Consider the following 12,045-nt stretch of genomic DNA (forward strand, 5'->3'; position numbering starts at 1 on the left):
GTGAATTGTTAAATCACTTGAAACAACAGAAAAAAGGAAATCAGTGTTATATGAAAGCTTGGTTGTATCAAATTATTAACTAATTGAGTTAAATGTAAATTAACGGACAAATTATTCTATAATATTATGAAAATGTGTAGTATTTTGCATTCTGTTACAAGGATATAATTGATATACGTGATATCACAATTTTTAATTGCTTTTGTCACATTCCATTAATTCTTATGGTTAGTTTTTTTAAAAGACATTGTGATTAAAATATGAAGGAATCTCTTTCTGTCAACTTTTCGATGTTTTCAAAGATAACAGACACCTGACTCTGTCACCTTTCAACATATTCAATATTATTCTGAGATGATTTCACACTTTTGACTTTGTCGCCTTTTACTTTTATTCGTAGTTAAAATTTTGATTCTTTGTCATGCTAAACCTCTTAGCTCGATACTCAATACTGTTTTTGATAAAAATGTGGATGTGAGAAAATCTGACGCTTTTTTTGTATGCCTTTTTACAGGACGTATTGCAGTATACCATTGCCCTTCCGTCTGTCAGTCTGTTGTGCACATGTTGGACATTAACTCAGTCTCAAATACACTTTAACCAATTTGCACGAAACTTCGTTGAATTGTTTATAACTTTGGTGAATTGTCTATTGACGTGAGCTGCCTTTTGAATTCTCTAAATTTAGATTATACATTTCTGAGTTATGGGAATTCTTTCATAAAAAGGGAATATTTTCCAGTTTCAGACAATAATTCTAAAGTGCTATGAACAGTTTTCATAAAACTGTTGTGACTGGTTTATATCTATTAAGGTAGCAATGGCTTGATTTTTTGGAGGGGGCTATGGTTTTTTTTGGGAAAAAAAAGTTTGATTCCAGTTTTTGGAGAAAAAAATAATTTAATTCGTAAATAAGGCCAACTAAAATTAATTAGTAGATTTTCATCCAAATTTTTGAAAAAAATGGGGCGGGTGGGAGGATTTTATTTTTTAAATTTTATTTCATATGAAACCTTCTTGTCACGTGCTATTAATATATGCAGTATATATCATGTAAATACATCCATAAAGTATTTTATATAAGACAATAACAATCAAAACCAAGGAGTAACCAGAGACTCATAAAACCTATAGACATTTACATCAACAGTTACAAATAATAAGTAGGAAACAACACGAGCTCCACTAAATTCCAGGAGTGAAATCGGCAAATGCTCCTGAAGGGTAAACATTACCTGCACCGTATACGACACCCGTCATGTTATTTCTTTGTTCAGCTCGATAATGATAGAAGGTTATTACGACTGAGGAAGAATATCACAGAGATATATATGATTGCTGACACACTTTTGTCATAATGGCCTTTCAGCTCACGATGGCGACCATAAAATTGCTTGAGTGATGACCTTAATTTGATTGATTTATAGCCCTGTCTTAGCAACTTTTGAGAAAGCAGTATTCCTCGTTCAACAAAAATCAACGTACTTTGAGCTAGATTTAGAGTCACATATCAATTGAGACACATATACTCCATATGCTGGTGCCGCTTTTTCAAATTCATAAATATATATGATTTGGCAACCACTGTTCTACATGTAATTGCCGCTTTAGAAACCTATTTTATAGAACACAGCAGAAATGTGGAGAAATGCTCTCTTCAGTTGGACTACCTACATCAAATGTATTTCTTTCTAAGCAATGTTTTGTTGTCCTAATAAAATGAAGCATAATGCATTGGTATGCAATGCTAGTACGATAAGTACAGAATAAAATGAAAACTCAAACGGTGTTGAAATAATATTCTTCGTCCTTAATATGTAAGATGCATATATAGTTACAATGTAGAACATAAAGTTGTTTAATGACTCTATAATGGGTATTGGGAAAGATAATGTTTGCTGTTTTTTCTACAAAAAACGAAAGACATGGCTAATTCTTAATCTAAGAGCTTAATTGCTAAAATTAATAAATTAAAAATGCGTATGTTTGTCGATTTTCTGAACTAAAAAGTTCATGCTCGTGTCAATTTCTTTATTCCAGTCAAATGTGTTCCACGATTCTTACGCTTTTGGGTTTCATTCACAGTCCAAATTTCTTGACACAAAGTCATTGTATAAATAAAATAGATCGAAGGTGTGACTTGCGGTGATTTGCGTTCTTGAACACAGCGTATTACTCGTAACCCGAATATTTCATGCCCTTCTCGTAATCAATCTCTATTCTCGGTAAATGATGTTGTCATCATAGATCAGCAGATTATATTGACTTAATCATTCAGTAAGAATACTTTAAGAAATACGAAAACCGAAATTTGAAACAGGAAATTTTACATGAAACGAAATTATCGACGGTTACCGGTAACGGAAATGAACAAAATCCGGAAATCGTAATTTTTTCAAAAATAAAAAAAATCGGGGCGGGAAGATTTCAGAGGGGCGGGCGGGGATGAAAATCTATCAATTAATTTTAATTGGCCTAAAGCATTTTCTTGTGTTATCATGTGCTCAAAGTGAGTACCAAAATACTTCATCAATGTATGAGTCTTATAAGTTTATATATACTAGTGTAATAAATCCTGGTTCACAGTAGGCAACTAGTGCAATCATTCCAGCTACAAAATCACTAGTCTAATTATTCCAGCTACAAAATCACTAGTCTAATTATTCCTGGTTCAAAATCACTAGTGTAATCATTCCTGGTGAATATTCCATGCTTGAAAACACTAGTTTACTTTGTCCATTTTTTACATAAATCAGCTATGTCAGTTTTAGTTAATTGAAATACCTCTAAAAAATACCTAGCACCATTTTTATACGACCACAAAAATTTAAATTTTTGGGTCCTATATTGGTATCACGTTGGCGTCTGTGTCGTCGTCGTCGTTGTCCGAAGACATTTGGTTTTCGCACAATAACTTTAGTATAAGTAAATAGAAATCTATAAAATTTTAACAAGGTTTATGACCACAAAAGGAAGGTTGGGATTGACTTTGGGAGTTTTGGTCCCAACATTTTGGGAATTGGGGGCCAAAAAGGGCCCAAATAAGCCTTATTCTTGGTTTTTATAAGACCGCAAAAATTAATAAATTTTTTTGGTCGTATATATATTGGTATCAGGTTGGCGTCGTCGTCGCCGTCGTCCAAATACTTTTAGTTTTTGCACTCTAACTTTAGTAAAAGTGAATAGCAATCTATGAAATTTGAACACAAGGTTTATGAACACAAAAGAAAGGTTGGGATTTGTTTTGGGAGTTTTGGTCCCAACATTTTAGGAATTTGGGGCCAAAAAGGGCCCAAATTAGCATTTTCTTGGTTTTCGCACTATAACATGATATTTTGAGTTTTGGTTCCAACAGTTTACAAATTAGGGGTTGTGTCTGTTTTTCGCTCTATAACTTTAGTATAAGTCAACTGAAATAAATGAAATTTAAACACTAGGTTTATGAATACAAAAGGAAGGTTGGATTGATTTTGGGAGTTTTGGTCCTAAAGAATTAGGGGCCAAAAGGGGCCAAAATTAAACTTTGTTTGATTTCATAAAAAAATGAACTATTGGGGTTCTCTGATATACCGAATCTAACCGTGTATTTAAATTCTTGATTTTTGGCCCCGTTTTCAAATTGGTCTACATTAAGGTCCAAAGGTTCCAAAATTAAACTCAGTTTGATTTTAACCAAAATTGAATCCTTGGGGTTCTTTGATATGCTGAATCTAAACATGTACTTAGATTTTTTGATTATGGGCCCAGTTTTCAAGTTGGTCCACATCAGGGTCCAAAATTAAACTTTTGTTTGATTTCAACAAAAATTGAATGTATGGGGTTCTTCAATATGCTGAATCTAACAATGCATTTAGATTTTTATTATTTAGGACTGGTTATCAATTGGTTCACATTGAGGTCTAAATGGTCTAAAATTTAACTTTATTTGATTCATCAAAAATTGAATTCTTGGGGTTCTTTAATTTGATATGATGAATCTAACCATGTATTTAGATTTTGGATATTGGAATACCACAAAGAGATGGTACGAATTGTCTTTGGGAGTTATGGCTCTAACCGTTAATGAATAAGGTGGAAAATGGTTTCCAGGTAAATGGACAATTACTTAAGTACAAAACATAATTTGAAAGCAGTGTAAGGTTGGTGAATGAAACTCATTTTAATATCTTACCTAAACTGCTCTAAAATTATGTATATTGGAAATTTGCCAAAAACTTTATTATTAATCAATTCCATTGGAAATTTGCCAAAAACTTAAGGTTAATAAACTTCATTGGAAATTTGCCAATATAAAATATTGCATTGGAGTTATCTTTCTTTGTTCAGAATAGTAGTTAAATTAACTGAAATCATGACTGTATGACATTTTAAATTTTATGATGTATTTAAATGCATTGAGTAGTTCTGGTGGAAAACTCTATAAGAAATTTGAATTGAGATCATTTTTGAAATAAGGGAAAGGAGGAGGTGAACAAAAATTGGTGGGTTTCAAATTTTCTTTTTTCAGATTTCAGAAATGAATAAGAAAATTTGTACAAATATAAAAGGATTAATTTTCAACAGCATACTGAATAGCTCAAAAGCAAAAAAAAAACCAACACATTTTAAGTTCATTAGACCAAATTCATTCTGTGTCAGAAACCTATGGTGTGTCAACTATTTAATCACAATCCATATTCAGAGCTGTATCCAGTTTGCATGTTTTGTCCATACTAGCCCCAAGCGTTCAGGGTTCGACCTCTGCGGTCGTATACAGCTGCGACCTGCGGAGCATCTGGTTGTGTCTGTTTTTCAAATATTAATAGCAATATGTCAACTATGATTGGTGTATGGAATGATTGTAAGGTGTGCATGTCTGTCAAGCCAGTGTCATATGACCTTGACCTCATTTCCATGGTTCATTGGTCAATGCTGAGTTTTGTGTTTTGGTCTGTTTTTCAATTACCTTAAACAATAGGACAACTATATTTGGTGTACGGAATAGTTGCAAGATGTACATTTCTGTGTGACAGTGTTTACCTGACCTTAATCTCATTATCATGGATCTTTAAAAATGTTATGTTTATAAGATACTTGTTATAAAACCCTGATCTTTCAGACTTTCAACATAAAATAGTGAGAAAAATAGGCGAGACATTGCATTCTTGTTCAGTTTTATTATGCTAATTTTCTTTTAAGAACGGAAAGCTAATTTTTTTTTAAGAACGGAAAGCCAATTTTTTCCCCTATAATGTGGAACAGAAATACATTTTTTTTCTTTCTCAAAATCATAAAATTTACATAAAATTCCTTTTAAATTTTTAATTGATGTAAAATGTAAAGTGCATAGCTCTGTCTATATCCTGACTTTGGCTGTTGTCTCTGTTGTTTTTTTAGCCCACTTTCTACATATGATATTCTCTGAGTCCGTCATACAGGTACCACAGTCCTTGAATTCTAATACTGGAATTGAAGTGGCCACCATTGCCATATGTAATGGCAAATAGTGAGTAGCTCCACCGTTTCCAGCTATGATAATTGACATTCCATTGAAAAAAGAGATAGAAAGAATGATACATAGGAAAATAATACAGGTATACAAGTCTGTGTCATACACAATCAGGGCTACTTTAAAAGACTGCTTATGATACCATATCTATCCCTGTTATAAAATGACCATTTCATGTTCATAATAGTTGCAGTTTTAAGTATGTCTTAATGTAGTAGCATACTTGCGGGAGATTTGAAATGCTTTTAATTATTTCTGGATCAAACACTATTACAGGAAAATACAAAAAGTAATAAGATATAAATAGAAATCTAATCTCCAGACTGGACAGATGTTTATTATCTGCTGTGAAACATCTCAACTGTTGTTATTTTCACTTTTCTCAAATTCAGCAGTGCAAAATTTTTTTTTAAGCAGGTGACAGCATAATTGGAATTGATTAGTGGATTACGAATTTTCAAAATAGGGAAACATTAAGCTAATCAATTGTTGACTGCAGAAAACTAGCGGGTTCTATACTTCCAAACGACAACAATTTTTTTAATATGGTTGAAACAATTTCTAGGAATCTATGTGATAAATTGCATCAACAAAGGTTAAGTCAGATTAATGCTCTGTCATAATATAAACATCCATTAATAATCACATTGAATTGAGCTTTCTTTCAATCCTTGTCAGAACACACAATAGTGGCGTACATAAAGATCAGTTAAAAGTGAGAAGTACATGGAGGACAGTTGAGATATATATATGTTCTTAGGAATACGTCGATGTTAACAATAATATATGTATTACCGGTATACAGGCAATTGCTGTACCAAAGTGGTAGCTGATGCCTTTTAGAATATAGAGACATGCAGATATTTAATAGTGGCAGACCACGGTTTTACTAATGTCATAAAGTGAATCGGTGTCATTTTAGATTTTAGACTATTTTTAACGAAGTATCAAAGTGAACAACTTTTAATATCGTTCGTGTAAAATAAGCCCATCGTCTTTTAATATATCCTGAATATAATCCCATTGTGTATAATCAAGAGATTGAAAATGCTCCTAACCACAAGAGGAAGTTTCTGAAAGAAGAAGAAGAGGACGACATATATGTTCCAAGTCTAATTCTTGGGGTATTTTATGTGAGGAAACCAACGATGTATTAGATTTTGAATTTTGGAGCCGTCTATAAATTGGTCCATATTGAGGTCCAAAGGGTCCAAAATGTAACTTTGATATCAACAAAAATTGATTTTTTTAGGATCGTTGATATGCTGAATCTAACCGTGTATTTAGAATTTTGGTTTTAAACCTGTTTACAAATTAGTTCACATTAAGGTTTAAAGGGTCCAAAATAAATTTTAGTTTGATTTTAACGAAAATTGAATGTTTTGATGTTATTTGATATGATGAATTTAAACATGTATTTATATTTTTGTTTTGGGTCCAGTTTTCAAGTTGATCCAAATGTGGGTAGAAAATTAAACTTACTTTGATTTCAAGAAACGTTTTAATTATGGGGTTCTGTAACATGTTGATATGCTGAAAATAAACCGTTGAAAATAACCATGTATTCAAACTTTGGATTTTTAATCCTGTTATCAAATTCGCCGTTTCAGAATCTAATGCATCCTGGGTAAAAATTTCAAAAGTGTAGACCAAAACATCGTGATTGGTTAAAAAATGTCATAAACAATGGAAATTCAACCAATGACGTTACGTTATTTCCATTTTCTAATAATGAAATTACCCATTATTCTTTGGATCCTGTTATCAAATTGGTCTACTTTGGAGTTCTCTTGCAATATTATAGTGTCTGCAAGTTCAGACACTGTGTCGTTCTTATCATTGGCATTTTTAATGGATAGTAAATCCAGAGAATAATTTGAGTTGCTACACACAACCACCTGTCAAATAAAGTTCTGTGAATGAACATGACAGCCAACAAAAAATATTTTTTTCAGGTGAAAAGTAAAATCACAAAAATACTCAGAGGAAAATTCAAAACGTAAAGTCTCTAATCAAATGGCAAAATCAAATAAAAGTGTTCTCTTCATTTTATGGTTTCGTCTACAACTTTATTAATTATTTTATCAGTTTAATATTCGTGTGCTCCTTTTGCTGAAATTGTTCCAACAGAGTTATGAGGAGGAAAGATGAAAAAAATGACACTCCGTAAAGTTTTGGAAACCATCACGCATTGGTTGATCTATACTATGTATCTGTGTCAAAATAAGAAATAGTACTATTACGATTATAACTTGAGTATAGCTTTAATGATGCCTAATAGGGTTCTGTGTCATGAACGTTTATCCCATATCTTCATTTATATTTGACAAACGAATAATGCAGTCCCGGTATATCAATGGCCTTTGACTGTTATAGTCCTCGAGGGTATCACCAGCCCAGTAGCTAGTACTTTGGTACTGGCATGAAAATACGGATTTTTTGTGTAGTTAAAATTTGCTGTGACAAAATGTAAGAATTTATTATAAATTAAGGAATGTATCTCCCTCATGCAAAGCCCTGGTTCCTTTCACGATTTTGGATATACTTTTTGGGACTTTTGTATTATAGCTCTTTACTTTTATATAAACTTTGGATTTCAAATATTTTGACCACGAGCAACACTGAAGAGTGCAGAAAAATTGGCACCGTTAATGTTTTTAAAGCATTGTTTGTTATAGCAGTACAAAACTCGCTTTACTCTGCATATCCCGAACACCCTATAAACTCATCAGTTGATTATAGTCAATTAAGATATGTTCACTCTGTGTCTATACTTTCCAGTGGTTACTGTTTACCTGTACACAACAACAACATATTTAAGGGGTAGACCTTGGTGCAGGGAGAAAACTCTTTAAATTAGTAATGCGTTTGTAAAAGTAAAGTTTTAGCAATATAATTTAAGCATGTACCTGAAATAGATTGGAAATAATCTATATATGTAACAAAGCACCTTAGAATATATTTATGAAAATGGTTGACGTAATAAATAGAGGATACAGTAGTATACCGCCGTTCAAAAGTCTAAATAGATTGTGAGAAAACAAATTAGGATTACAAACTAAATCACATCAACTATAAGAGGGAAACAACGAAACAACATAAACAGGTAAGTGCTACAAAAAACAAACGACAATGCAACTCACACAAAAACGAACTATAAGATAAAAACTGCTTTTTTCCAGACTTGGTACTGGACATTTTAAGAAAAAAATGGTAGGTTGATTTTTAGTAATTAGATAATTAATTGTATTATCTAGCTATGTCGGTATTTCTTTTAATTCAAACAGTCAAACAATTAAAAACAAACGTACTGATGATTTTATGAGTTATTTCTCTAAACCTAGGTCTACCTCCTTAATTGTCAGAAAAGCAGCTGAATAAACTTGATTGAGTACAGGCAAAATATCTAAAAAATAACTGAATAACTTAATTGAGTACAGGCGAAATAACTGAATAAACTTGATTGAGTACAGGCAAAATGTCGAAAAATAACTGAATAAACTTGATTGAGTACAGGCAAAATATCTAAAAATAACTGAATAAACTTGATTGAGTACAGGCAAAATATCTAAAAATATCTGAATAAACTTGATTGAGTATAGGCAAAATATTTAAAAATATCTGAATCAACTTGATTGAGTACAGGCAAAATATCTATAATTAACTGAATAAACTTGATTGAGTACAGGCAAAATATCTAAAAATAACTGAATAACTTGAGTGAGTACAGGCAAAATATCTGAAAAAAACTGAATAAACTTGATTGAGTACAGGCAAAATATCTAAAAATGACTGAATAAACTTGATTGAATACAGGCAAAATATCTTAAAATAACTGAATTAACTTGATATAGTACAGTCAAAATATATAAAAATATCTGAATAAACTTGATTGAGTACAGGCAAAGTATCTAAAATTAACTGAATAAACTTGATTGAGTAAAGGCAAAATATCTAAAAATATCTGAATAAACTTGATTGAGTACAGGTAAAATATCTAAAAATAACTGAATAACTTGATTGAGTACAGGCAAAATATCTAAAAATAACTGAATAAACTTGATTGAGTACAGGCAAAATATCTAAAAATAACTGAATAAACTTGATTGAGTACAGGAAAAATATCGAAAATTAACTGAATAAACTTGATTGAGTACAGGCAAAATATCTAAAAATATCTGAATAAACTTGATTGAGTACAGACAAAATATCTAAAAATAACTGAATAAACTTTATGGAGTACAGGCAAAATATCTGAAAATAACTGAATAAACTTGATATAAAAAAATAACTGAATCATCTTGATTGAGTACAGGCAAAATATCTAAAAATATCAAAAAACTTGATTGAGTACAGGCAAAATATCTAAAAATATCTCATAAACTTGATTGAGTACAGGCAAAATATCTAAAAATATCATAAACTTGATTGAGTACAAGCAAAATATCTAAAAAATATCTCATAAACTTGATTGAGTACAGGCAAAATATCTAAAACTATCTCATAAACTTGATTGAGTACAGGCAAAATATTTCAAAATAACTGAATAATAACTACAAACTCTAGACAAGACTAGATTCTTTAGGTTCAGAATGTTCAGTTGATGTAAAAATCTAAATTTCTGTTTAAAACTATGAAATCAATTTTCGTGAGAAATATAAGGCAATAAATCGAGAATGTTTTGTTTCTTGTACTTTTCGGGTACCAAAAATACTATGCTGTTTTCATCTGTTTCTTTACTGATTGAAGAAAGGAGAAGCACGAAGACAACAGAATTATCTTATAATTTGTTAACTTCTCTGTTTCATAGTTTTTAAAAAATTGATATTTCATCAAACAGAAATTTAACAGGTAGTAAATAACAAAAAAATAAGAAAACAAAACACGAATGATTATTTCTCTATATTAAGCATATTTGTTATACTATGTGCTAATCTTCAAATTATCCATAGGCTACTTCATTGAACCACTTTCATAAAATTCAATTGACTGTGTACTTTTGAAAAAGAAAATTTGAATATTTCACAAAATTGTTCTTAATGTCGTTTGATCATCATTTTAGTAGATTTTAATGAGTAGTAATCCCCTTTCCATGCTTTCCATTTCATCCCTTTATGAAAATACTCGTGTGGTCCTCCTAAATATTCCCCATTCAAATTAGTATGATGACAGGACTTGTACCACCATGCTCCTTGACAGGATTCTGCGCAGTTGAATGAACGTACGTCGTTATCCTGGTTTTTGGTAGAAAACATCATGCCGTTGTGGTATGCAAGGCTATTTCCTTGGCAAATAAAAAAAGATTGTATATAGTTGACTTCCATATAAATGTATGTAAGAAACACTTTGCAAAAACTGGATTATAATAACTCATTAAGTTTGAAAGTTATTTCATTCGTTTTGGAAAAATACTGCAAAATTAAATTTATGTTAGTGAAATAGATGTATCCCCAAAAATAATTTATGAAGGTATATTGTTTTCTTGCATATTCCGATTGGTTTTTGCTCCTTCAAATCATAAAAAACGTAATTACGTAACTGAGGTAATGTCGTTGATACAACAATAGTTTCATTTTGAATGTAACACGTCTTCTGATTTGCTGACGTTGTTTTGTTTATCAGCTCATAGATATAATTTAGTCGTGTGACCATGACGTCATCAACGTTTTTTCATGGTTTACTCCGGTTTAAAATGAAGATTAAATTATAAGAAATAACTGTAATATTTTATCTGTCTATTCGAAATAACATAAAAAATGTGATGCACACTGTAAAATAACCTGCAACGCGCGTTGTTTAGTGTGCACCACATTTTTGATGTTATTTCGAATAGACAGACAAAATATTACAGTCATTCCTGAATTATCCATTTAAATAATAGAAAAGAATCCTTCCACATAACAAAACCATAAACACACATTTAGAAATCCAAAACTTTTGATAGGAATATCGACACGGGATAGGAACAAGTTTAATCCACGAAATATTGACAAACATGCACCTGTCCAGGGTTACTGTGTTCGTTGTTGTATTTCTTTTTTGTTATTAAACTTTTTGATTAAGTGGTAAGTCTTAGATTTACTAAATATTTATCCCAATTTAGTACCTGCTATTTAGAACTTCCGGAGATGTTGTAGCTTTGCTCAGATGTTTGGTTGCTTTCTCGTTGAAGTATTCACGCCTTTTCTTAGTTATGGTATTTGTTTAATAAAGTGATAGTTTTATATATGGGGACCTTAGTGTGTGCGGTTTTTATAAATGATTTGATTTTGATTATGAACGGTGTTTCGATGCAACGTACTTTTGATCAGTCAATTTTTAACAGTCAAAATTGAAAGCGCTAGATTTATAGTTACACTTATCGTGTGCTATTATTTTTTTTTTAAATATAAAGTTTCGATCACTTAGCTTCTCGGTTTCACAAAATTGTACAGATTACAGATTAAAAACCTTTGGGTAAATAGAAGGACACTTAATTAACAATAAAATTTAGAAATGAAATATGCGAAGATAGCTTTGGTAATAAATGATGTCAGAAAAAAAAATAATCTTGCTAC

Source organism: Mytilus galloprovincialis, chromosome 11, assembly GCF_965363235.1.
Source record: "Mytilus galloprovincialis chromosome 11, xbMytGall1.hap1.1, whole genome shotgun sequence".
Taxonomy (NCBI): Eukaryota; Metazoa; Mollusca; class Bivalvia; order Mytilida; family Mytilidae; genus Mytilus; species Mytilus galloprovincialis.